The sequence below is a fragment of the Lepus europaeus genome, chromosome 3 (assembly GCF_033115175.1).
Source record: "Lepus europaeus isolate LE1 chromosome 3, mLepTim1.pri, whole genome shotgun sequence".
Lineage (NCBI taxonomy): Eukaryota > Metazoa > Chordata > Mammalia > Lagomorpha > Leporidae > Lepus > Lepus europaeus.
Window position 1 is genome coordinate 38976952 of NC_084829.1, and position 27270 is coordinate 39004221.

The 27270-nt window shown below is 45.8% G+C and overlaps 1 protein-coding gene across 1 annotated transcript in view; it reads right to left on the bottom strand.

Annotated features, from left to right (window-relative positions):
• BTBD9 (BTB domain containing 9) overlaps positions 1–19764 on the bottom strand; it is a 453793-nt gene extending 434029 nt beyond the window's left edge. The window contains exon 1 of the mRNA XM_062186048.1: positions 19669–19764. The gene's annotated coding sequence lies outside the window, so the exon portion shown is untranslated. The remainder of the gene's footprint in view (positions 1–19668) is intronic.
• Between the last annotated feature and the right edge of the window lie 7506 nt (positions 19765–27270).

Genomic DNA, 27270 nt, shown 5'->3' on the forward strand with positions numbered 1-27270 from the left:
AGCTGTTCAACATTATGCTCCACACGTACTTTCCAATCCCTCGTCCAGTTTTTATTCAAACTTTTCATAAGCTTCTATGTAGTTCTGGCTTTCTCTTTCCAACTTCCAATTCACTCCTGAATCCACTCAGATTTCACAGTCAGCCCAGCACTCCACTGACACTGCTCTCACCAAAGTCATCAGTGACTATCTGCTGGAACACCAAGGGCCACTCTTCTGCCTATACCTCCCTCGATCTCTCTGCAGCTGTGAGACTGCTGGACATGCCCTTTTTGCAACTCTTCACTCCCTCAGTCCATGACACTCACTTCTCAGCATTCTCCTTTTACCTCTCAGTCTCTTCTCTCACTACCGTCTCCTTAAAAGTTGTGTTCCAGGGCTATACCCTCCAGGTGAGTTTATTTATCTTTTCTCCTGGTTTCAGCTGCCACCTAATAACTTCCAAATCACTATCGCTAGCCCAGACCTTTCATGTGCCTAAGTATGATTCTACTACATGTCACCATTGGCACCTCAAATCAACCACCACCAACAAACTAATCTTCTCTTTATACACATCTGCCTCCAGTGTCTGTATGTGGTACCACCACACAGTAGCCCATGCTACAAACCTCTAAGCTTCCCGCAACTCCTTCTTTTCCCTAACCCTATCATGTCTAATCAATTGGTTCGATCTTGATATCAGCCCCTATATATTCTTCTAATCCATCACTCCTGTGCCTATTGGACTACTTCAGCAGCTTCCCACCTACCTCCCTGATCATATTTTATCACCTATAGTTCTATCTCTGTTTTGCCTACAAGATAATCCAAAATGAACATAGCACCATGCTTTTTCCCTACTTAACTTCCCTACTTCTAATGATTCTCCAGGTAAGAGGCTCTGGAATTAGGCAGACCTCTGCACTTTGGAATCCACAGTCTACACTCAATAGAGATGCCCCTCAGCAAGTTACTCAATTTCTCGGCACCTCCGTCTTTTCAGCCGTGAGTGTGCCAGAGCATTCAGTCAGAGAATAGCTATGAAGCACTTAATGCAGTTCCTTGTATACAGTAGGTGGTAGCTGCCAATGATCATATTATTATGTTGATACACAAATTCACTAGCAAAGCATACCTGGCCTCCTCGAACTGACCTCTGCTCACAACTCCAGCCTCCTCCCGGGGGATGTCCTGCCTCTCACTTTCTGCTCCTGCAAACTCAACTACTTATGGTTACTTACCATTACACATCTTTCTGCTTAAAACACATATTCACTCCACATCCACACAAGTAAAGTCTTATTCTTCAGGCCTAGTGAGGTGTCACCTTCACCAGGAAGCTGTCTCCTCAGAAGTATTAGACAAGTTGTCTTCTGGAGAGAGAGGATTCTAACAAGGCTCTGCCCACTTTACATTACAAACATCTACCTTTAAATCTGCTTCTCCCACTACATTACAAATTCTTTGCAGGCAGGGACTATAAATTATTCTCCTTTGTACCCATGGTACCTAATATAGCCCATTAAGAAGTCAACATATGATTGCATGGGTGAAAGTGAAAGTGCATAGTCATCCACTCCCCAGTTTTACCTAAATTTAGGTCAATTCTTAGCACAAGGGAGTCCCACGATGACTAATTCAACCTAGATGAAGTCAACTATTTATGTCGGAGGACAAGTTGAAAATAATAGGAGCCGGGAGCTGTGGCTCAGTGGGTTAAAGCCCAGGCCTGAAGTGCCAGCATCCCATATGGGCACCGATTCTAGTCCCAACTGCTCCTCTTCTGATCCAGCTCTCTGCTATGATGCTAGAAGATGGCCCAAGTCCTTGGGCCCCTTCGCCCACATGGGAGACCCAGAAGACACTCCTGGCTTCGGATGGGCACAGCTCCAGCCACTGCGGCCATCTGAGGAGTCAACCTGGAAGACCTGTCTCTACCTCTCTCTGTAACTCTTTCAAATAAATAAAATAAATCTTTAAAAAAAAAGAAAATAGTAGGAGCCAGTAAGCACCACTCGGCTTACTGGCTATAAGCTCTGTATTGGGCAGATTTTCATCTTGGCAACTAAAATACCTGAGAGAAGCTGCATATGAAGCAAAGTTGTTTATTTTGGATCACAGTCCTGAAGATTCACAGTGCAAGACTGGGCAGGCTCGGTTATGCAGCCATCCGGTGAAGCCAAAGGATGGCAAAAGAACAATCAAATGGCAAGTAAGGAAGCTGAGAGGGTCAGGCCCAACGCTGAGGCTTTTATAAACAACCCTCTCTTGAGAACTACATTCCAAGGGCAAACCCCAAGAGACCTAAGGACTGCCCACTAGACCCACTCCTTAAACTTGATGACTGGATTACGTTTCCACGCTCAAAGTACCACTAATTTATGACTTTAGAGATTAAGTGATCATAAGGTTTGGGAGCCATATCCTATTCAAACCATAGCATGCTGTAATCAAGCCTGAAACAGAAAGTGAATAATTTTCTCAGGTACTGGTAAGTGCAGGCAGCAACAAAGTGAAGGCCCTGCAGAAACACTGACAACAGGGAGGTGGTAGAACACAGTTATCTGGCCTTAGGAGAATTAACATTCAACAAATTCTCATTTGGTGATTTCTCCACATCAAAGAATTTAATTACTGGGACCAGCATTGTGGCATAGCAGGTAAAGCCACCACCTGCAACACTGGCATCCCATATGGGCAGCAGTTCATGTCCTGGCTGCTCCACTTCCAATCCAGCTAATGGCCTGGGGAAAGCAGCATAAGATGGCCCAAGTGCTTGGGCCCCTGCTCCCCATGTGGGAGACCTGGATGAAGCTCCTGGCCTCTGGCTTCAGCCTGACCCAGCAGCAGCCATCTAGGGAGTAAATCAGCAGATAGCGGATCTCTCTCAGTCTCTCCCTCTCTCTCTCTGACTTTCAAAATAAGTAAATCTTTAAATAAAAAGAATTTAAATACTACTGAAATAAACGGTACAGGACTAATTCAATAGTTAACAAAGTATACATATTTTAATGTTTAGGTAATTAAACTTTTAATTTAGAAATAACAGAAAAGACAGCAATTGATGAAAATGACGCAAATGCACACAACATTAACACTATAGAAAAGCAAACTGAGTACTTGAGAGAAGTTTCATAAACCACCATACACACAACAGCAAAGACGGCCTCACAGCAATGCTTTTTGATGCAGGCTAGGAAATGCCTAGTGATGGTGGTGCTCATGAAGTGAGGTGCTGCTAAGCTAAATGAAGGGTGTCAAATAAAACAGGCAAAATTAAATTCTCATAACACAAATCAGCTTATTTTGGGATAAGCTTGTATTAAGAAAACCATGGCAGGGTACTCTGTAGGCATTATTACGCTGATATGGAACAGCATCCAAGATAGGAGAAAAGGCTAGATGCAGTAGGTAAATATGGTAGGTAACCTTTAGGAACGTTAAAATAGGGACCGCTGCTGTGGCACAGTGGGTAAAGCCCCTGCGTGCAGCACTAGCATCCCACATGGGCTCCAGTTTTAGTCCCAGCTGCTCCACTTCCAATCCAGCTCCCTGTTAATGTGCCAAGGAAATTTCCTGGCTCCAGGCTTCAGCCTGGCCCAGCCCTGGCCATTGAGGTCATTTGGGGGAGTGAACCAGCAAACAGAAGATCTCTCTGTCTCCTTCCTTCCCTCCTTCTTCCTATAACTCTCCCTTTCAAATAAATAAATTAATTTAAAAAAAAGAATGTTAAAATATGCCATATATACTGAAACTATTATTTTTAATTTTCCTCAGTAGAATGGAAGCTGCATAAAGGCAAATTTTGGCCTATTTTGTTCACCGCTGCACCCCCAATACTAGAACAAGCCTGGCAAGTCAATGAAACAATAACACTGGCTGTTTCCACAGAGGCCACTGGATAACTATGGGGAGTAAGAATGAGACTTAATTCCCACTGCATACTGTATTTTTAAATTTGTACCATGTTCACATATTACTTCTTCAAAAAGTGGTTCTTTTAAAAAGGTAGTCGAGATTCTACAGACAGGATTCTTTCATTAAATTTCCTTCCATCTCTAACATTAGCCAGGTACTGAAAACTGAAGCAAAAGAATTAAGCAGCCTTGATGTGAATGACACTCATGCTGTCAATATAAAATCTCAACATAGACACTGGATTGCTTTCATTTACTACAGCTGAAGATCTGCATATCTGTATGACTCAGTATGCTACTCTATACCCCCAACATGAGGCATTTACCACAGTCACAGCTTCTTCAAAGATGTATAATTATCTATTACAAGGCGGGGAGGTATAGGGACAGGGTAGATAGGAGGAATACTTCTCTGAAAATAGCTTTCCAACTTTTGGAACCATGTTTCATATACTCAAAATAAATAAAATCAACTAAAATGGAGGGAGGGGAGCCTAATATGAAACACAAACAAAATCAAATGAGCCAAAGTGTATTTCAGATGAATAACATAATCACACTGAAGGAACAGGATGGCACCCAGGAAAGAACTAACCCATTAACTTTAAAAAAAAAAAAATGCATTTATTTATTTGAAAGGTAGAGTAACTGGGAAAGACAAACAGAGACCTTCCATATACTGGTTCACTCTCCAAATGACCACAACAGCCAGATCTGGGCCAGGCCAAAGCCAGAAACTCCAGCTGGGTCTCCCACTTGGCTGTCAGAAGACACTTGAGCCATTATCTGCTGCCTTTCCCAGGCACATTAACAGGGAGTTAGACTGGAAGCAGAACAGGTGGGACTCCAACTGGCCCAACTGGCACTCCAATATGGGATGCCAAAGTCCCAAGCAACAGCTAAACCTGCTGCACCACAATGCCCCACCCCATTAACTTCTGAACACGGTATTTGAACCATAGGCCATCAAACTAACATTACAAAGGAATGCTTAACTCCAGTTGGTGGATATCATTTTCACAGGGGTATAGATTAGCAAATTTGAACTACTTTCCAGGCATGTAATATGCAAGTAAGTAAATATTGTTCATAAAGGGAGCAAGATTCTCATTGTTGAAGAAAGAAGATTAAAGGTTAAATTCCTTAGACCAATTAAAGTTAGGTAGAGTGTTAAAGCAAAGTGAAACAAAAATGATTCAAGAATTGGGCAGGTACCAGGGCCAGGGCAGGTTCTAAGAACTCCAAACAACAATGTGATATGACAGTATTTACAGAAAAACACAGAAATGAGGCATTAGAAAATAACTCAACTGGCTACACTTTAGCCAAGCAACCAGTCAACTGGCTACAGCTAATCCAGTTAATTGTTTACAGCTTAATTAGTACTTGGCTACAGGGCTCTGTGCAACCAACCCAAGCTCAGTTACTGTGATTATATTCTATATTGGTTTGGTCTGCTAGGCCCAGTGCAGGAGTTCTGTCCAAGTGAATGGCCTTTTAAATTTTTATTTAACAGGAATTGCAAATGTGAAAAGGGAATGGACTGAATATGCCCCACAGTGTAGGGTTGGAATTGGAGGTGTTGGTGTGAATTCACAGTTTTTAATAGATATGCAAAAGAACAGAAAACACGCAGCCCCTGTTAACTGTCTACTAAGCAGGCATGGAAACAATGACACCCTAATAGCTGTGAGCACACCCTGCATGGAGATCTGGTTTCTAAAAACATAATTTCATGCAGGGTCCTTTGGACAGGGGAAACTCAGAAGAATCTGGACTATCGTGATGTACCAGAAAACAAACAAGTGATCAAAGAACAATGACAACATATCAGAAAGACACGAGGCCAGCGCCACGGCTCAATAGGCTAATCCTCCGCCTGCTGCGCTGAAACACCAGGTTCTAGTCCCAGTCGGGGCGTAGGATTCTGTCCTGGTTGCTCCTCTTCCAGGCCAGCTCTCTGCTGTGGCCCGGGAGTGCAGTGGAGGATGGCCCAAGTCCTTGGGCCCTGCACCCGCATGGGAGACCAGGAGGAAGCACCTGGCTCCTGGCTTCGGATCAGCGCAGTGCGCCGGCCACAGCTGCCATTGCGGGGTGAACCAACAGAAAAGGAAGACCTTTCTCTCTGTCTCTCTCTCACTGTCCACTATGCCTGTCCAAAAAAAAAAAAAGAAAGAAAGAAAGACACGAAGGCAGATTGAAAGCATTCCCACTGATCAAATCTGGACACACACACAAAAAAAAACATGATTGACAGTAAAGAATTACAACCCACTGAACAATATAAGAATCGATGAGATCAGAGAGAGATATTAATTAATCGATTACTTGATTAGGGGAAAACCAACTAATAAATGTAAAAGAAATGATGGAATTAGAAAAAAAAAAAACTTCATTTAGTAACAATCATAGCAATAACTGATTCAGAAAAAATCATCAAGGGATCCCAAAACAAGTGAGTTCAAGTATGAGGGGTACAGGAGGTCTACATAGTTTCAAAGTATCTCCCTGAAAGATAGTTATTACTTACAAAGGGAAAATAGTAATAGTATAAAATATTTTTATATGAAGAATCAGTAGAACCCATCTTAACATCAAAGGTAACATCACCAAAAATGACACAAATCAACATTATTTGCTGCATGAAGCACTGAGAAAACACAGCACATCTACTGTATGCCTGCCAAAAATGCATAATATGGAATCTAATCATGACCAGACAAGCCTCAAATGAGGTTTAAACATTCCATTTAAAGGGGGAGAGGGGGTATTTTGGCACAGCAGGCAAAGCTGCCACCAGAAGTGCTGGCATCCCATATGTGTGGTGGACAGTCCCCAGCTGCTCCATTTCCAATCTAACACCTGCTAAAGGCCTGGAAAAAGCAACAAGATGGGCTAAGTGCTTGGGCCCCTGCTACCCACGTGGAAGACCTGGAAGAAGCTCCTGGCTCCTGGCCTCAGCCTGACCCTGCCCCAGCCATCGTAGCCATCTGAGGAGTGAACCAGAGAATGGAGGATCTCTCTCTGTAACTGACTTTCAAATAAATTAATTAATTAAAAAAAAAAAAAAAGGAAAGAAATAAACCTGGCCTAGATGCTTCAAAAATGCCAGTGTTGTAAAGGCAAAATTGATGATTAAAGGAGATCCCCCCCCCCAAAAAAAAAAAAAGCAACCAAATACACTTCTGAATGCACCTCATGGCTGTTTTTTTGGTTTTAAGACTTATTTTATTTGAAAGGCAGTTACAGGGTCAGAGGTCTTCCATCTGCTAGTTCACTCCCCAAATGGCCCTAATAGTAGGGGTTGGGCTGGGCTGAAACCAACAGTCTGGAATTGCGCTTGGTTTTCCACATGGGCAGGAGGGCCTGAGGTACTTGGGCCATCTTCCACTGCTTTCGCAGGCACATTAGCAGGGAGCTGGGTGGGAAGCCGAGCAGTGCTCTTACATGGGATGCTGGTGTCACAGGCAGCAGCTTAACCTGCTGTACCACAATGCCGGCTGCTGGTTTTATGCTTTGTTTTGTTTTTGTACGTTGGGTTTTTGTTGCCAGAAGTCTTTGTGGATAAGCCAATCGGGACAACTGATGTAGTACAAATAAGGCCTGTAGATCAGATAACAATATTTGATGATTATAAGGTTATTAGGAAGAGAATATCCTTGTTTTTAGGAAAAGTACACTGACGGTTTAGGCACTGTAGCTGTAACCTTCTACTGAATAGTTCAGGAGGAAAAAAGGGAGAGAGAAAAGGATACAACTAATGTAGTAACATATTAACATCTGGGGGATGTGATGAAGGTTGCATGAGAATTTTTTTGTACTATTACAATTTTTCTGTATGTGCAGAATTACACTAAAATTAAAAGAGTCAGCACATAATTGACATCTGTTGGCAGTAACAGTGGTAAGCTAAGATCTGGTTAATGTCTAAAGACATAAAGTGCCAGAATATAACCCTAACCATGATGTAGTCTGAAAAGTTCCCTCAACTAACCCCAGCACGTTCTATATACACCATCTGAAGAATGAACTTTGGAATACAATGGATATACTTAGGACCTCATACAAGGAGAGAAATCTGTAAAGTATCCAAAGGACTTTAATATAAATTAGCAGATTTATCTAAGCCACACAATAAAAAATCACCATCACTGTGCTCTATGAAAGGTGAGACGCGTGCCAAGACAGTCACTGAGTAAGCACGTTTCTTCTAAAGTTCGGAAGGTAAATAAGATAAATTATCTTGCCTAGAAATGTTTTATTCTATTTTAGATTTATTGTTTTTATAAAGATTTATTTAAATCACAGAGAGAGGAGAAGCAGAGAGAGAGAGAGAGAGGTCTTCCATCTGATAATTTACTCCCTAATTGGCCGCAACAGCCAGAGCTGCGCTGATCCAAAGCCAGGAGCCAGGAGCTTCTTCTGGGTCTCCCATGTGGGCGCCACAGCACCGGCCCCTAGATTTGTTGTTGAAACTACTAAGTATGAATGGAACTGTATAAGAATAGATGTACAGGGGCCCTGCTGTGGTGCAGCCGGTTAACGCCCTGGCCTGAAGGGCTGGCATCTCACATCGGTGCCAGTTCAAGTCCTGGCTGCTCTTCTTTGGATCCAGTTCTCTACTCGGCCTGGGAAAGCAGTAGAAGATTGCCCAAGAGCTTGGGCCCCTGCACCAGCGTGGGAGACCCGGAAGAGGCTCCTGACTTCAGATCGGCACAGCTCTAGCCATTACGGCCACCTGGGGAGCGAACCAGAGGATAGAAGACCTCTCTCTCTCTCTGCCTCTTCTCTCTCTCTCTGTTAACTCTGACTTTCAAATAAATAAATAAATCTTTAAAGAAAAGATAGATGCAATAGATGTATAAAAGAGGACAAGAATCAAAGTATTCTGGCTGCATTAGTACCAAAGATAATGTGGTAGATGAAAAACTTCAAGGACTCTAAATAAATCTGTAATTTATGAAAACTTCCTTTAAATTTTAAAAACCACTATCTTTTCTTCAGAGCATTTCCAAAAAAACAGCATCAATACACAAGACAGAAAAATTACATGGGCTGGAACACAAGTTATTTCAGCTAAAGAAATGGCATCAGATGAAGGACTTATGGTCACCTAAAAATATGTCTACAGGGGCTGGCGCTATGGTGTAGTTGGTTAAGCATCCACCAGCAGTGCAGGCATCCCATATGGGTGCCAGTTCAGGTCCCGGCTGCTACACTTCCAATCCAGCTCCCTGCTAACGGCCTGGGAAAGCAGTGAAAGATGGCCTGAGCGTTAAAGTCCCTACATCCTGTGGGAGACTCAGAAGAAGCTCCTGGCTTCTGCCTTCAGATCTGCCAACCTCCAGCCGTTGAGGCCATTTGGGGAGTGAACCAGCAGATGGAGGACCTCTCCAGACCTCTTTCTCTCCCTCTCAGTCTGGAACTCTGCCTCTCAAATAAATAAATAAATCTTTAAAAAATATATCTCCACAAATAATTTGATCTCTTCCCCCCAAACCACCACCAAAAGGTATAGCCTAACTGCCTTCCCCTGAGTGTCGACTGGATTAGGGACTCACTTGCACCAAACGGAATACAGCAGAAGTGACAGCATGTATATTCAAAATTGGACATAAAAGGTCTATGATTTCCTTCTTGCAAGACTTGCTCTTGAGGACTGACACTGTGAAAGCTTGCAGTCCTGGGAAGACTAGAGGCCTCTGGACAGTCATTTGAGTGCACCACCTGGAAGCAGATCCTCCAGCCCCAGTCAAGCCTTCGCACAGCTGCAGCACTGGTCCAAAGCTTGACTGCAGCTCATCAGCTCCTCTGAGCCAGAACCATCAAGCTAAGCTGCTCCCGACTCCTGACCCACACAAACTGTGACATAAAAAAAGTTATAGAGCAAGAGATACCTAAAACAGGGTTTAATAATTATTCCTTCTGCAGAACATAATTCCATAGAAATATTTACTCTGAAATTGACTGTTATTTACAAAGATAGAGTCTCTGTTTCCAGGAATGTGGGGGCTAGCATTGTGGCGTAGCAGGTAAAACCACCGCCTGCAACACCAGCATCCCAAATGGGCACCAGTTTGTATCCTGGCTGCTCCACTTCCAATCCAGCTCCCTACTAATGGCCTGGGAAAAAGCAATAGAAGATGATCCAAGTGTTTGGACCTCTGCTACCCACATGAAGCTCCTGGCTTCTGGCTTCGGCCTGGCCCAACCCTATCTGGGGAATAAATGAACAGATGGAAGATTTCTCACTCTGTCTCTCCCTCTCTCTCTGTAACTCTTTCAAATAAGTAAATAAATTTTGGTGGTTTGTTTTTTGGGTATCTGTTGTTGGTGTTGTTTTTTCGGACAAAGTCCATAGAGGCACAAGGCCATAGGAGCTGCAGTACCTGCTACCAGGACTTCGGGGACAAAGTCGAGTAGGACCCATAGAAAGTCACACTGAGAGGATCCTCTGCCCACCCTGTCTTATCTCAGGAATTTGAAAGGCCAGTGCATGGATGGAGATCACGAAGCATTCGGTAGTGTGGAAGAAGGTCCAGGGGTGTGCTTTGTAATTGGCCAGGGTCCAGGATCCCAAAGCACCTCAAATCCCCAAGGGGAGAGCAAGGTTGACAGGAGAGCCTGGATCCCAGTCACAACACCAATGTAAGGCTACCACAAAACAGATCAAACACTGGAGTTAGAGGAAAGGTTTATTGTAGGGTGGGGGAAGCCCGACAGGCCAGGGGAAGAGGGTGACAGAGTGTGTGTGTGGGGGGGGGGGCGAGTTGAGAGAGAGATCAAGAGAGAAGGTGAAGAAGAAAGAGATCTAGAGAGAGAACAATAAATCTTTTTAAAAAGTACATTTTTAGGAATGAATAAAATAGGACCAAAAAAATGACTCCCTCAAAATGCCAGGGATGAATCAAATTAGAATAACCATATTAAACCATTACTAGAACTTATTTATTCTGTAGATTAAAAAGTAAACACTTTGGTAGAAGAAATAAGTGGTATGGAGAGAATGGAGGCATATCCTGGGAGTAAGGTTTTAAGAAATTTTAAAAGAGAGTTCTGGATTTACTTTAAATGCCATTAGTTTGAAAAAGTACAGGTCCTCCTCTAAAAGACTCTGCATCTGTACAGAAAGAAGTGGGAAATCTGGCCGGCACCGTGGCTCAACAGGCTAATCCTCCGCCTTGCGGCGCCGGCACACCGGGTTCTAGTCCCAGTCGGGGCTCCGGATTCTGTCCCGGTTGCCCTTCTTCCAGGCCAGCTCTCTGCTGTGGCCAGGGAGTGCAGTGGAGGATGGCCCAAGTCCTTGGGCCCTGCACCCGCATGGGAGACCAGGAGGAAGCACCTGGCTCCTGGCTTCGGATCAGCGCGGTGCGCTGGCTACAGCGCACCAGCCGTGGCAGCCATTGGAGGGTGAACCAACGGCAAAAGGAAGACCTCTCTCTCTCTCTCTCTCTCTCTCTCTCACTGTCCACTCTGCCTGTCTAAAAAAAAAAAAAGAAGAAGAAGAAGTGGGAAATCTGAATTTTGATGTAAAATTTCCTGTCAGTCAACCAAAACAACAACAACAACAACAACTGAGGTCAAATAGCTTCCCAAGGGAATCAGCACTGGGACTTCTCACTGTCCAGCACTCCTTCCCCTCCTTCCCTAACTACACTAATTGTATCATCTAGTCACTAAACTCTAACTTCTGCAAGCAACCTTTCCTAAATCAGCAGAAGTAAGACTGTATTTCCCCATCAGGACACCTGCATGCTAGGGTCCCATGTCAACCAGAAACTGACACAAAGGAGAAAGATTACACATCAGCCTGGGGTTGAGGCCCTGTCCCACCTCTAGCGCGCTGAACTACAAATGTATCCTTATTCTGGAACTAAGTGCTTTATTAGCAAAATGGGGATAATGTCTAATTTACAAGGTTATTATTATTGTAAAGATTCATTACCACCTGTATACAGAAAAGCCAGGCATAATGTAACCAACCCTTTTGCTTATCTGCACTAACGGTATACTTTGGTTTGTTTTATTTTTTGTGGCAAAAGACTATCCTTTTTCAAAAGATTCATTTATTTCAAAGGCAGAGTGACAGAGAGAAAAGGAGACACAGAGATCTTCCATCTGCTGGTTCACTACCCAAACGGCCAAAACAGGCAGGGCTGGCCCAGGCTGAAGTCATATATGGGTGGCAGGATCCCAGGCATCATCCACTAACTTCCCAGGCACATTAGCAGGAAGCTGGATCCAAAGTGGAGCAGCAAGAACTCAAATCAGCACTGTAATATGGGACCCCAATATCAAAAGCGATGGCTTAACCTACTGTGACAAGACACCTATCCTAGGGGCAATTTGCAAACCAAGAAAACAAGGACCCAGGCCATCAGAATATATTTTTGCCTCATACTCAGATGCAAAGGGATGTCCAGGGGGTTAATATGGACTTGGGACTCATCATAATTTCTGAAATATAGTATTTTCTCTTTTTATTTTATTTTATTTTTTATTTTTTTGGACAGGCAGAGTGGACAGTGAGAGAGAGACAGAGAGAAAGGTCTTCCTTTTGCCGTTGGTTCACCCTCCAATGGCCGCCGCGGTAGCGCGCTGCGGCCGGCGCACCGCGCTGTTCCGATGGCAGGAGCCAGGTGCTTATCCTGGTCTCCCCTGGGGTGCAGAGCCCAAACCCTTGGGCCATCCTCCACTGCACTCCCTGGCCACAGCAGAGAGCTGGCCTGGAAGAGGGGCAACCGGGACAGGATCGGTGCCCCGACCGGGACTAGAACCCGGTGTGCCAGCGCCGCAAGGCGGAGGATTAGCCTGTTGAGCCACGGCGCCGGCCTGAAATATAGTATTTTATAAGTTGAAATCAAAACTGAGTACTTAATCAATAAGCATGAGTATCTACTGTGTAATCAATATTTATATAAACTGGAACCAGCTGATAAAACTGCCACCTGCGGCACTAGCATCCCATATAGGTGCTGGTTTGAGTCCTGGCTACTCCACTTCTGAACTAGCTCCCTGCTAATGGCCTGGAAAAAGCAGAAGCCCCCGCTACCCACGTGAAGACCTCAAAGAAGCTCCTGGCTTCTAGCCTCAGCCTGGCCCAGCCCCAGCTATGGGGGCCATCTGAGGAGTAAACCAGCCGATGAAAGATTTCTGTCTCTCCCCCTCTCTGTTACTCTCTCAAATAAATAAATAAATATTTAAAAATATATATTTATATAAACTTACCATATACTTTATAGAACTCCAAATAACTTTCTCCTCTATAGCAAATTTTATTACTAAAATGGTTCAAGTCTCAGCTACTTCATTTTCAACCCAGCTTCCTGCTTAATGTGCCTGAGAAGGCAGTAGATGGTGGTCCAAGCACTTGCGATCCTGCCACCCAGTGGGAGATTCAGATGGACGTCTGGCTTTCACCTGGCCCAACAGTTGTCACAGCCATTTGGGGACTGAACCAGTGGCAGATGGAAGATACCTGTCTCTCCCTCTCTGACACTCTGCCTTTCAATTAAATAAATAAACAATTCTTATTTTAAGATCTATACATCTCCATCTAAATGAAAGATCTCTGCGAGTGAGATCCCAGTAGAAAGAACAGGGCCATCAAAGAAGGAGGTACCTTTCTCTGAAGGGAGGAGAGAACTTCCACTTTGACTATGACCCTGTCTGAATAAGATCGAAGTTGGCGAACTCAAAAGGCTTCCATAGCCTTGGCAACTCATGACTAGAGCCTAGGGAGATTTCTGATGCCATAAACGAGTGTGAGATTGTTAAGTCAACATCAGGGGTCACTGTGTACTTACGTCTCATGTGGGATCTGTCCTTAATGTATTGCCCAATGTGAAGTAAGGCTATAACTAGTACTGAAACAGTATTTTACACTTTGTGTTCCGTGTGGGTGCAAACTGATGAAATCTTTACTTAATATATACTAAATTGATCTTCTGTATGTAAAGAGAATTGAAAATGAATCTTGATGTGAATGGAATGGGAGAGGGAGAGGGGGCGGGAGATGGGAGGGGTGCGGGTGGGAGGGAAGTTATGGGGGGAAACCATTGTAATCTATAAACTGTACTTTGGAAGTTTATATTTACTAAATAAAAGTTAAAAAAATTAGCAAGTGTCCTCCCCTTGACTCAGCAGACTCAAGAGAATGAATGAAATCTGTGTGTGAGGCACATGCAATTATGCATAAGGACGGCGCACGCCGCTCCAAAGGTTCACTGAAGCCCTGCTGGGTCCCAGGTATTACAGTAGACTGCAGAGAAGACACGAGGAAGAATGACAGGGGGGCTATGAAGTTAGAAACCACACTGGCGGACCAAAAGCGTCCGGAGGCTATTAAACTCTCCGTTCTTCTCCAAAACTCTCTCCTGGTTCTCCACTAATCCCAACCTCTGCATTAGTGCCTATGCTGGTTCCTCCTCTTTCATCCTCCCTCTAAGTCAGTGGTTCTCAAAGTGTGGGCCTGGGAACAGCAGCATTAACATTTGGGAACTTGTTCAAAATGCAGCTTCTCAAGCCCTAACCCAGACCTACTAAAGCAGAAGATTATGGAGGTGGGACCCAGAAATTCATGTCCCACCAAGGCCTCAAAGTGTCTGATGCGTGCTCATGTCTGAGAACTGCTCTGGTTTGAGTGTGGCCCCCAAAGCTGACATGTTGGAAACCTCACTCCCAATGCACATGCTGAGGAGGAACCTTTAGAAGGTAATTAGACCAGGAGGCTTCTGTCCTCATAAATGACTTAATGCTGTTGCCGTGGGAATGGGTTCCTTACAAGGGATGAGTTCAGCCCTCTTTGCTGTCCCTCAGTCATGTGACACCTCTGTCATGTGATGACATGGCAAGAAGGCCCTCACCAGTGCTGGCACCTTAATCTTGCAATTCCCAGCCTCCAGAACTATGAGGAGATAAACTTCTATTCTTCATAAATTATCTCCTCTGATATTATGTTACAGCAGCACAAAACAGACCAAGACAAGAATTGATCTACGTTTAAACACCAATTTAAGTGACTTCCAAAAGTTCCATGCACTGTCCTTTCCAGACATGACTCTGCATTTCTGAGGGGTGGCCGGACCCTTCTACTACCTCAACATGTACTACTGCTAACAATACAAGGGGTTTTCAAAAAGGTCATGGGAGGTGCATATTATAAAAACTGCATGGATTTCACATCTTTTTGCACCAAAATAAACTTTTCCACAAACTTCTGAAGCACCCTCATCACACCAACAGCTGCCACTTATTAAACATTTATAAGCTAGACATGTGCAAATTGCTACACCCTTGAACATATCTTAATCTCCATAACTACTCCTTAATTTGGAAAAAGGGTTAAGAACTAGAGGTTAAATAACTTGCCCAAGGTCACCCAGCCAATAAATGGAAAAGCCCAGATTTAACCTCAGGTCTTCCCGACTCCAAAGTCCACAAACTACTACATTAACATGTTTCCTAAAAGGCTGTGGGCTCCCGCAGCCTGGGCTGTCACCTACATTACAACTGTGCCTAACTTTCTCATAAACCCTAAAGAATTCCCACCTGCCTAGTGGATCTTGCTGAACTCCTCACAAAGACATGAAAACGAACATGCCATCACTTCTTCTCTCCTCCACACATGTATTCCTTCTCCTGATTAGTGTCTTCATGGTCAACCAGCTGCTCAAGCTAGTCATGTCATCTTTGACTTCTCACTCTCCTTGACTTCTAGCTGGTCATAACATGTAGACTTTAACCTCTAAAATGTCTCTTGGGTAGGAAACTGGCACAGTCGTTTAGACATTGCTTGGGGTGCCCATGTCCCTTAGTTTGAGTCCCAGCTCTGCTTCCAATTCCATCTTCCTGCTAACACATAACATGGGAAGCAGCAGGTGATGGCTCAAGGATCCAGGTCCCTGCCACCCATGTTGGAGATCCGGAATGATTTACCAGCGCCTGCCTTCAGCATGGCCCAGACCTAGCTATTACAGACATTTGAGGAGCAAACCAGCAGGTAGAATCAATCAATCTCTCTCCCTGCCTTTGAAATAAAACAGAAGTTAAATATATATATATATATATATATATATATATATATATATATAATATATATTCTCTACAATCTCTCGACTCCCACTGTCCTCCTTCAGATTATCAACAATTCTCATCTACACTCTAACTGGTTTTCCCTGTCTCTCCATTCTAATACAATCTACACACGACCTGCTAATTAGCTTTCTGATCTGATTCTTCTACCTTCCACTGCTCTCCACTGCCAATTCACTGGGGTAAGCTGGGGAGTCTAGGCATTTTAGAATGCAGTAGAAGATCCCCTCATAATTTGTTCCCAAAAACATTTTTCCTGTCTTATCTCTGCTGCCATGCAACAATCCTACAATAAACAACTAAGTTTTTCCAACAATACCATTCAGTTTTAATTTGCAGCAACTCTGGTTTGTTGTCCCCTCTGCCTGAAATGTATCCTTCTACCTTTACGGGTGCCAAAATCCTACTCAACCTTCAGAGCGAAGTTCCATCCTCTTCTCTTCAATGCTTTCCTTGACTATTAGCTTTCCCCCCCAGCCAAACAAATGATCTATTCCCCAGCACTTTAATTCATTCCCAAAGTGATCACCTTATCACAACAAATAATGGCTATGGTTTATCTCCTCTCATGAACAGTTAGTATGTCAGAGAGTATACTGTGTCTTATTCATCTATGTCTCCCCAGCACCCAGCAGAGTGGCTAGCCTTAGCCAGTACTCGATAAATATTTGCTGAGTTGTTAAATAATGCAACATTTGCTGTTGTAACTTTACACGTTTTGGTTTACAATTCAACTTCAGGCTTACACACCACTAAAAGAGAATTTTTATATAATGAAAGATGTAACAAAACCAAAGGTTTGGGGCCAGCACTGTGACATAGTAGGTTATGCCTCTGCCTGAGGCGCCCAGCATCCCATATGGGCACTGGTTCTTGTTCCGGCTGCTCCTCTTCCAATCCAGCTCTCTGCTATGGCCTGGGAAAGCAGTGGAAGATGCTTGGGCCCCTGCACCGTGTGGGAGACCTGGAAGAAACTTCTGGCTCAGTGGCTTCAGATCAGCTCAGCTCCAGCCACTGTGGCCATTTGAGTGAACCAGTGGATGGAAGACCTTTCTCTCTGTCTCTCCCTCTCTCTGTCTGTAACTCTACCTCTCAAATAAATATTTTTTAAAAAAAGGTTCAACATTCAGCAGCAGTATCTTTATTCAATTCTTTTTGACAGTTCTTTAAAGATTTATTTATTTATGTGAAAAGCAGTGACAGAGAGGGAGGGACAAAGAGAGAGATCTTCCATCCTACTGCTTCACTCCCCAAATCCTGGCCAAAGCCAGGAGCCAGGAACTCCACTCAGTCTACCATGGAAGTGGCAGGGACACACGTACTTGCAGGGACCATCAGTTACTGCCTTTCCAGGAGCATTAGCAGGAAGCTGGATTGGAAGTGGATGAGCCAGGCAGGACTCAAACTGGCACTCCAATATGGTATGCCACCATTGCAAGCTGCAGCTTAACCTGCTGCACCACAACACCCAACCCTGCTAACATTTTTTAATTTCCTTTTTCAGGCAGACTCCTTTACCAAGTAATATTACTTGCATTTTTTTTTAACAGGACCAGGAATAACTACAAACCTCATAGTCTACTATAAAAAAATAATTCCAGGCAAAACTGTGTCACTGAGCATAGCTAGATGACTACTTTTTATACGTTTCAGTAAATTTCCAATAGAACGGCCAGAGCACATCAGGTTGATTTTAGAAACTGAGACACACATTGCTGACTACCACCCTTCGTGAGGCACTCATTCCAATTAGTAACTGAAATCGACATTATGTAACAACCTGACTCTGTTTCAACCATAGTATCTTTTAAGTAAGGATAAAATTTACTCTCTTTTTTACAATTAACAGAACTCCATGCCACCCTGCAGACAGATGCCTTGTTATCAGTGGGACACCTATAAGCCCACCTTAGTCTTTAATGCTTTTCCTTCCCAGACTGCCAAACCTTATTTCTTTAATATTTCCCTTTGAGAGACCTGCTCCAGTCACCAGACCTGTAAGACTCCTCAGTATATCCTCTGTCAACCAAACTCTCAGTCGGTGATTTCTTACCTCTTTTCTAATGCAAAATGTGCACTTCTTTCAAAGACTGGTTCAAATATTACCTCCCTAACAGCCCAAACATCCCATCTTTTCTAAATTTCTACAAGACTGCAAAGTACTCTGGCAACCCTCACATAGCACTAGTTTGCCTACTACCTCATTTGCTTTCACAATTCTTTCAGGAACATAAAGATGCTTCCTTCTCCCAGGTAGACTGTGTGCTCTTGAAGGAAGCAGCCAGGCCTTCAGTCGTTCGTCACCCCCAGATCTTCTTGCCACATCTAGCCTAACAGTGGGAGTACAAGGGGACACTTCTGTAAGTACTCGCAGGTAACGAGCGGAACAGAAATGCGATCCATGCAGAGATCAACCACTATGCATAAATGATGCAACATAGTACCCCTCAGGTATCTGTTGCACACCCCACTCTGCAGCAAGCACTTTTCCAGGTGCTGGAGATACTCAAACGGGGAGGAAGAACACAGGCGATTCCTGTCCTATACCTGTTACAGTCCTGAGAGGGAGACTTAGCCTTGTGAGCACTCTATTACAGAAACAGGGCTGCTACTGGTCCCAGGACGGAAGAACTTCAGGCAACCCTCAGTTGTTGGACTGAATCACAAGATATTAGAGCTGGATGAAGACTTAGGAGTTGTCCTCCTTAATTTCCTGGCAAAACTTCTGACTGTCCCAGCGTGGTCTCTCTCTCTCCCCCCACCGGTTCTAAGCACTGCCCCAGGAAGAAGGAACTCCTAAGAGGCGGGCTTCCTGCCGGCTCCGACACTCCTCTCCCTCCAGGACGGCAGGAACCAGGACCACCACGCGTCCTCCCGACAAGGGAGCCGCTGCACGTCTACACTCGGGACTAACTCCCCCGTGCAACACCGCGCAGCCCACCCGCTGAACTCAGTCCGTCTCCACGTCCTGCCCAGCCAGCAACAAGCAGAAAACAGGGCTGCCACACTTCCCTGGCCCTGTCAATGACAAAATCCCAACACGGTTCTGGGAGACGGAACAACACAAAGTAAGCAGAGAGCGGGGCGGGCAGCCCCTCGGCCTCCAACGTGACAGGTGCCGAGGAGGCCGGCGCACGTACATGTGAGGCTGGACACCGCCCGCCACAGGTCAGCCGCCCGCCGGCCGCACTCCCGGGGGGCCTTCCCAGGGTCGCCATGGGTGTGTCTGAGGCCGCACGCAGGCACTGATTCACAACTCTCTCCATGACAACCGGCTCCGAGCGGAGCCCGGCCGCGGCGGGGGCGACGAGGGCCCGGCGGTCCCAAACTTTCCGAAGCCCAGCCCCGGGGTCCCGGTTCCGCCTCCTCCCGGTCTCAGGCTGCCGCGTCCGAGACAGACCGCGGGGCGGCTGAGAGGACTCGGGCTTCCCGTAAGTCCTGTGTTCGGGGGCCCCCCACCCCCAGTGACCTCCTTCCCACCTCCCTTTCCAGGACTCCCGCCTCCCCCAGCGCCGGGGCCCAGAAACTGACCCTCGTCAGCCCCCGTCCCCAGCCCTTCCCCGCCGGCGGAGGGGCGTGGAGCGGCGCGCGCGGGTACGGAGGGGGCGCGCGCCCCCGGGCCCGCGCAGCAGGTGCGGCCAGGCCCCACCTCTGCTGCGAGGCCCCGGCGACTCACCCCAACGATGTTCCTCAGCGACCTAGCCGCCCGCACAGACGCCTCTTCCGCCTGCTGCACGCGCGCCTCGTAGCCACCGCCCCCTCGGCCGCTGCCGTCGCCGCCGTCCTCGCCGCCGCCGCCGCCGCCGCGGCGCGCGCCCGCTCTCACGCACAGCGCCGTGGCCGCGCACGCGCCTCTGCGCGCTGGCGTCACTTAGCAACCGATCGACCGCGGGCCGGCGAGTCCCGGGGTTGAGGGCCCCGGGGAGAACTTGGGCGGGTTCCGCCGCTTTCCCCCGCCCACCGGCCCGACCTGCTGGCCCTCCCGAGCGAGGGCCCAGGGCGTGGCTGCCCGTCCCGCACCTGGCTGCGGGAGAGTCGCGTCAGCCCGCGTCACTGTATGGCGTCACCGGGCACGTCACTGCGGATGGCAAGGTCCGGGCGCCTGTGGTGGCGAGAGCGGTGGCCTCGTCCATCCCGGAGCGGGCCGCATGGCAGCTTCTGCCAGGTGCGGGAAGGGTCTGGGTGCGCGGTTGGCGAGGGGTGCTGGGGGCGTGGCGAACCGAGCCTTGAATCCCCGACGCTGGTTCATGCTCGTCCCGTCTACACTGCAAAGTTGCGAAGCTGAAGCAGATTAATATAGGAAAAGACGCTTTGTAAAGCGTAACGCCCACCAGACTTGACAGTGTCTTTTTTTTTTTTTTTTTTTTTTTTTGACAGAGTGGACAGTGAGAGAGAGACAGAGAGAAAGGTCTTCCTTTTTGCCGTTGGTTCACTCTCCAATAGCCGCTGGGGCCGGCGCACCGCGCTGATCCGAAGCCAGGAGCCAGGTGCTTCTCCTGGTCTCCCATGGGGTGCAGGGCCCAAGCACTTGGGCCATCCTCCACTGCACTCCCTGGTCACAGCAGAGAGCTGGCCTGGAAGAGGGGCAACCGGGACAGAATCCAGCGCCCCAACCGGGACTAGAACCCAGGGTGCCGGCGCCGCAGGCCGAGGATTAGCCTCTTTCTCTTAAAAGAAGGCCGTGGGGCGAGAGCAATGGGGAACACATTGGAACAATGGAGCCAGTGAATCTGGGTGCAGATGAGACTCTGGGCGATGTTGGCAAGTCCCTCTCCCTAGGGCCTTGGGCAAGCTCGGGCACCGGGGTGCGGGAGTGGGGGCGAGACTGGGAAGGACTTAGTTCCAGGCAAGGGAAACTTCGTGAAGAGGACGTGGAAATGGACGTGGGGCAGGGAGACTCCAGACAAGGTGGGGTAAGAACTTCAGCGGTGGGAACGTGGAAGAGGGGCTAGATGTGGGCAGGTCTGACTGCATTGAGAAGTGAGCAGCCAGCTGTCCGGTGCGGGTGCTGGGGTTGGTGGTAGTGAGGTTTAGTTAAGATCAGAAGGCCGGGTTATCCACAGGTGTGTACCTTTCTAAATGGCGGTGGACACGCCTAAGGAGGATGGGCAGATTGTTCCCGCTATGATGATGAGATCAAATGCGGGCACGTTTGTAGGGGAGACGCTTATTCTGCACCCGCAGTGTCTGCTTCCGTGTGGAATGGCATCATTAGAACAATCCCGGCTGTGCCCTGTGCCTGTGCCCACGCAGGAGGGAGGAGTGACTTCCTGACTGATGAACTGAAAAGGAGAAAGGGCATGTGAACCCCATGCCATTCTTTTTCTCATGAAAGAGGGAACTGCCCTGGTTCCTCCTCTGCAGCTTTGGGGGTGAGGGTGCTTGGTGCAGGGCTACAAAGCCAGTAAACCTGTTTAATTCCAGCGTGCAGCGTTAGGAAATCCTCGCCACGGGTGATGGCCACCTTTGTCTGTCCTGTTGTACAGAATAATGCTCCCCACTGACCCCCTGCCCGTGATACCCATATTCTGAGCTCTAGAACCTGCTCCCTTACTTGGCAAGGGGAACTTTACAGATGCAATTAAATTAAGGCACTGAGGCAATTATCCTGGATCAACTGGCTGGAAGCGGAGGGAGAGAATGGGAACAGATGTAAGGATGGAAGCAGGGGAGAGAGAGAGAAATTTGAAAATGAGACACTGTTGGCCTCCAAATGGACCCAAGGAATGCAGGCAGCCTTTTGGGGGTGGGGAAACGTTTTTCTGCCACGGGCCATGTGGATATTTATAACATCATGCCTGGGCCATAGGCAATTATCAGCTTAAAAATTCACCTGCTGTAGACTTAGTGAATTTCAGGTCTCCCCTGTCCTTGCCTTGGCAGTGCAAGACCAGTTGATTTCCTGGGCCTTATACTGCCCGCAGATGTTCTCCACCCTGCTAGAAAGTAGAAAGAGCAAGAAGGATTCTTCCCTAGAGCTCCCAGAAGGAACACAGCCCTGACCACATCTCCACGGCCAGACTCACCTCGAGAGTTATAAGCTAATAAATTTGTATTGGTTAAAGCCACTAAGTGTGTGGTAATTTGTTGCAACAGCAAAAGGAAACTAATACAGTCAGTAATAAAAAATAATTGGTTTCCTGCAACATTCTCTTTTATCAGGAAAAGAAGGGTACAGTTTTTTGGGCCCCTTCAGAGATGATAGCAATGTGGCAGTGACTTGATTGGCAGCACCTCCACAGCCAGAGGAAATGCCCCATAGACAGTCAAGTTATCCAAGTGTGAGAAAAGTTGAGTTAAAATAAAAGCAGATCTGGAGAACACTAACCCGTGTAATGGATATTTTAAGCCCTAAGCATGAATGAGATTGATCAGGGAGAAAGTATAGAAGGAATAATGAGTACAAAGGATAGAGCCCCCTGGCACCCACTTTATTTGAAAGAGTTACAGACAGGGAAAGGTCTTATATCCACTGGTTTAATCCCCAAGTGGCCAATCTGAAGCCAAGAGCCAGGAGCTTCTTCCAGGTCTCCCATGTGAGTGCAGAGGCCCAAGCACTTGGGCCATCTGCTGCTGCTTTCCCAGGCCTTCTGCAGGAAGCTGGATCAGAAGTGGAGCAGCCAGCCCCGAAACCGGCACCCATATGGGATGCCAGCACTGCAGGTGGAGGCTCAGCCTACAGCACCAGCCCCAGAACACACCAACTTTGAAAGCAGGTGGAGAGTGACCAGAAGACCACAAAGTTTGAGGAAGAGTGGCAAGAAAGATGAAAGGAGAATGAGGTGAATGTAGTGCCTTGGAAGTCAAGGTAGGAAAGACGTGCAAGATGGAAGGGGATCCATGGAGCTAGAAACAACAAATAGTTCAAGTATATCTAGGGCTAGAAAGCACTGACTGGATTTATCAAAAGAATGGTGAGTGCTGGGCCGGTGCTGTGGCATAGCAGGTAAAGCCACCACCTTCAGTGCTGGCATTCCATATGGGCGCCAATCTGAGTCCTGGCTTCTCCACTTCAATCCAGCTCTCTGCTATGGCCTGGAAAAGCAGTAGAAGATGGCCCGGGTGCTTGGGCCCCTGCACCCATGTGGGAGGCTGGAAGAAGCTCCTGGCTTCAGATTGGCCCAGTTGCAGCTGTTGCAGCCATTTGGAGAGTGAACCAGCAGATGGAAAACTTTTTCTTTCTGTCTCTCTGCCTTTCAAATAAATAATAAATATATCTTTAAAAAAAAGAATGACTGGTGACCAGCAATAGCAACTTCAGTGGGGTAGTGGAGGCAGACGCCAAATCACTGGGTCTACAAGGCAGATCAGTGTAGTGGATTGGCCTCTGGCTAGGCTGATGGGAGTGGGATGTTCTAGTCTCAGTCCTGGCCAATGACTAGCTAGGTGACCTTGGGCAAATCACTCAATTTTCCAGGTTTTGGTTTTCTCAGCTGTCAAAGGAGAGGCTCAGGCTGAGTCTATAATTTTCACATTAATTCTTAGATAATCCTACTTATTATGTTTATTACTTATTATTATTATTATTATATTTATTACTTATTATGCCCATAACTGCACCTTCCAAATCCTACCCAGATCATTTCACCAAACATTAAGAGTCAGTACATATGTACCAGCTTGGAGAGGGAGAAACACGTAAGTATTATTTGTTGCCATATGCAAGGTATAAATGTACTGTAATGATAACAGAATCTGCAGGAGGTGAAATGAGGGCTATATAAAGGGATACAGTTGAGGGATCCATCAGTTGTACCTAATGGAAGTTAAGGAGCTGTCCTTACCTGCACTGGGTAGGTACTGTATACCTCAGAAGTGAGCAGGAGCAGGGTGTATCTCCATAGGGACAAAAAAACCAGGAGCACTGTGCTGAGCCGGTGGTGTCACTACCTTCCAGGTAGTCTTGTTTTCATCTGAAGGAATATTTATGTATAGTTATTTCTAAACTATAACTGTTTATTTGAAAAAATGGCCACAAATAAAAGTTAAATGCAAGAGTAATTGATTTATCTTCCCAGCAGATCCAAAAGGAAACATATTTATTGTTGTAAATGCCGTGCTGTAGTACATTTGCTTATCTAGTCCTCATATATCATCTCCTTTAATTTTGCAGACACTGGATTACTGTATCGACCACTGACATGGTCTCTCAGTTTCAGCAGGTAACGCTGCTCAGGGTCATAAAGCAGTTCAGCAGTAGAAGAAGATTTAGACCCAGCACAGGCTTTGTCTCTCCAGGAAACCCTCCCTCGGGCTCTTAGTTGATTTAAGTGCCCTTCCTCCACAATTATGGACAGAACACGTACATATATATTTGACCACTTCTGCAGTCATACTTGGGCTTACTATGTGCCAGCCGGGCTTACTATGTGCCAGCCGCATGGTGTGTGTGTTACCTCATTTCAGTCTGAGGTAGGTGATATTATTAATCACATTAATCATTAGCCTCTGAAGTAGGTGATATTATTAATCACAATATTTTTATAAATCAAGCAAAGACACAGAAAGGTTAACTAATTCCTCAAGGTCACACAGTTAATAAATGATGAAGACGGCATTCAGATCCAGGTAGCTGGGGCTTAGAGTTCATGCTGTTAACCCCCAGAGGGCCAGCTTCACACCATGTACCCTCTGCTGACATTGAGGGATTCTAGAAGACACGGCCTGCAGAACTCGCCAGTGCATTTACCATAGGACTGTGTGTGTGACAGCACTCCGTGTTCCTTGTATGAATACAGGAGAATTTTCTCTCGGAGTCAGAAGTCGTGAAACATTTGACTACCCTTGAGTAACAGATGTGTTTTCTTTTTATAAGTAATGTGAATTACATAACTAGCTGTTTTTTCCCTTTTCGCTTTGACTGCCAAGACACTGTGGGTAAATTTGTTGGCTGAGCATTTGTAACTGGGTGTTTTGGCCTGCATAGCATACTCTGTTAGAAATTTTTCAAAATAAATAGGGGGAAAAGTAATCTGATCTGGTCTTTATTTTATAAATTGTGAACATGTATACTTTTACAGATAGAAACAATACATTTTGTTTTTAAAAGAAAGATTGTAGCTTCAAATGATTTCTCATGCTTTGACTCTGCAGATACAAAGTAGTTTCAGGTTGAGTTGCTTGAGTTAAACATAGAGTCCCAGTTCTTACAAAACCAGGACTCGATCTTGAAAGTCCAGATCAATAGACCTGCTGCTCAGACAGATCAGAAAGTATTTCATGGCCTATAAAATAGCCGAGTCGTGGCCCTTCTTGTTTTATTCTGTATTTAAACAATTTGAAACCATTTTTAGATACCTAGATATCTTTTCCTGAATAAAAAAAAAAAAAGAAGAAGAAATTTCATTATTGGCCTGGGAAAGCAATGAAAGATGGCCCAAACGCTTGGGCCCCTGCACCCATGTGGGCGACCCAGAAGAAGCTCCTGACTTCGGATGGGACCAGCTCTGGCTGTTGCAGCCACTTGGGGAGTGAACCAGCAAATGGAAGATCTTTCTCTCTGTCTCTCCTTCTCTCTGTAACTCTGTATCTCAAATAAATAAGTAAAATCTGTAAAAAGTCCATTATCTTCCTATATGCTAATGATACTTTATTTTGATGAACTTTAAACTGTAGTTGATTTTGTTCACCATTTGTCAGGAAGAATGAATTGAGATCACCTGTTCCAAACTAAAATGATTATTTCAGAATATGTCCTTGAATTCCATTGACTTAGATCCGGCCACTAAATATCAGATTAATTTCTTAATGTTTTGCAGGTAACTCTTCCAGATGGATTTATAGGCCAGCTACTTTGCTAAAAGCCAGACATTTCCTGAGCGCATTATTCAAGTTTTTCTGTAGTCAGACTGAGCAACTAATAGATTATTTGGAAATTGTTCAGTCCAAGCCCTCATTCCCCAGCAGAGCAGTGCTGTGAGGGAACAAAGCCCAGGCAGGTGGGCTTACACTCTGTACTCGGCCAGCAGGCTTGGCCCTGCTATATGAGCCACCAGGTGTGCCAGATGTGCAATCTATGGATCTCTAACTGTGGCAACTGCTGTAAACTTTGGGGAAAAAAGACAAAAAATATCAGTCTGTGGGTTTGCAGACCTTCTGCTCCTCTGGGTAAAAATTGATAGTCTTGAACACTTGCTTTTTTTTTTTTTGGAGGAAAATCCTGGATTGCCTGTAGGGGCTCCTTCCTTCCACTACCATGTGAGAGGAATGTCTTTATTTAGGTGAGACACTTAATGGATGACTCACTCATCACAAGAGGCTGTCAACCCCCTACCATCTGCTGATCAGATTCCTGAGTTCCGAACAATGTGTGGAAATGGGTTTCAAAACATTCCTAGACAATAGAGTTAAAAGATAAATTTAATCTGTGCATAGTTTGAAGGCCCCTTGTACCTGCCCTCTGTAATCCACACTGTATTAGCTGATCCATCAGAAAACCACAGACCTGACCCCCACGGAATCCTTAACCACCTCCTGCCAACACTGTTTTACTGACTTGTGTTGTGAGCGCTGTGTCCTCTGCATGCGCTAAGGGATTCTAGAAGAGACTGCGCCACGAAGCTCACTGGTGCACTTACCACAGGACGGCTACTGGGTGCTGATCACCTGTATTCCCTATGGGAAATCCCATGAAAGGGTTCTCCTTCAGAACCAAGCATCATGAAGTGCTTGGCTACCCTTGAGTAACTGATGTGTCTTTCATACAGACAAGCCAATTATATAATTCAATGTATTTCCCTTTTCACCTCAGCTGCCATTAAGCTCTGAGTCAAACTTGTGACTCAATTTTAGCACCTGGGTAGGAACCTAGAGTCTGTGTATCTGCATTCTAATTTGCCCTCTGCTCTGCCCTTCTGTTTAAATAAGTGTTTTTCTTTTGTCTCATTTATCTATACATTTCTGTGTTCTGTGTATAATTGTTCTACCCACCTCAACTGAAGGGGGCAACCTCAAATGAAGGGGCGACCGACAGAACGGGAGAAATTATTTGCAAACTATGCAATTGATAAAGAATTAATAACCAGACGATATAAAGAAATCAAGAAACACCACAACAAAACAACCCAGTGAAGAAATGGACAAAGGACTTAAACAGGCGTTTCTCAAAAGAGGAAATCCAAATGGCCAATGGACACGTGAAAAAATGCTCAGGATCACTAGCAGTCAGGGCAACGCGAATCAAAACCACAATGAGGTTTCCCCTCACCCCCATTAGAATGGCTTTCATACAGAAATCAGCAAACAAAAATGCTGGCGAGGATATAGGGAAAAAGATACC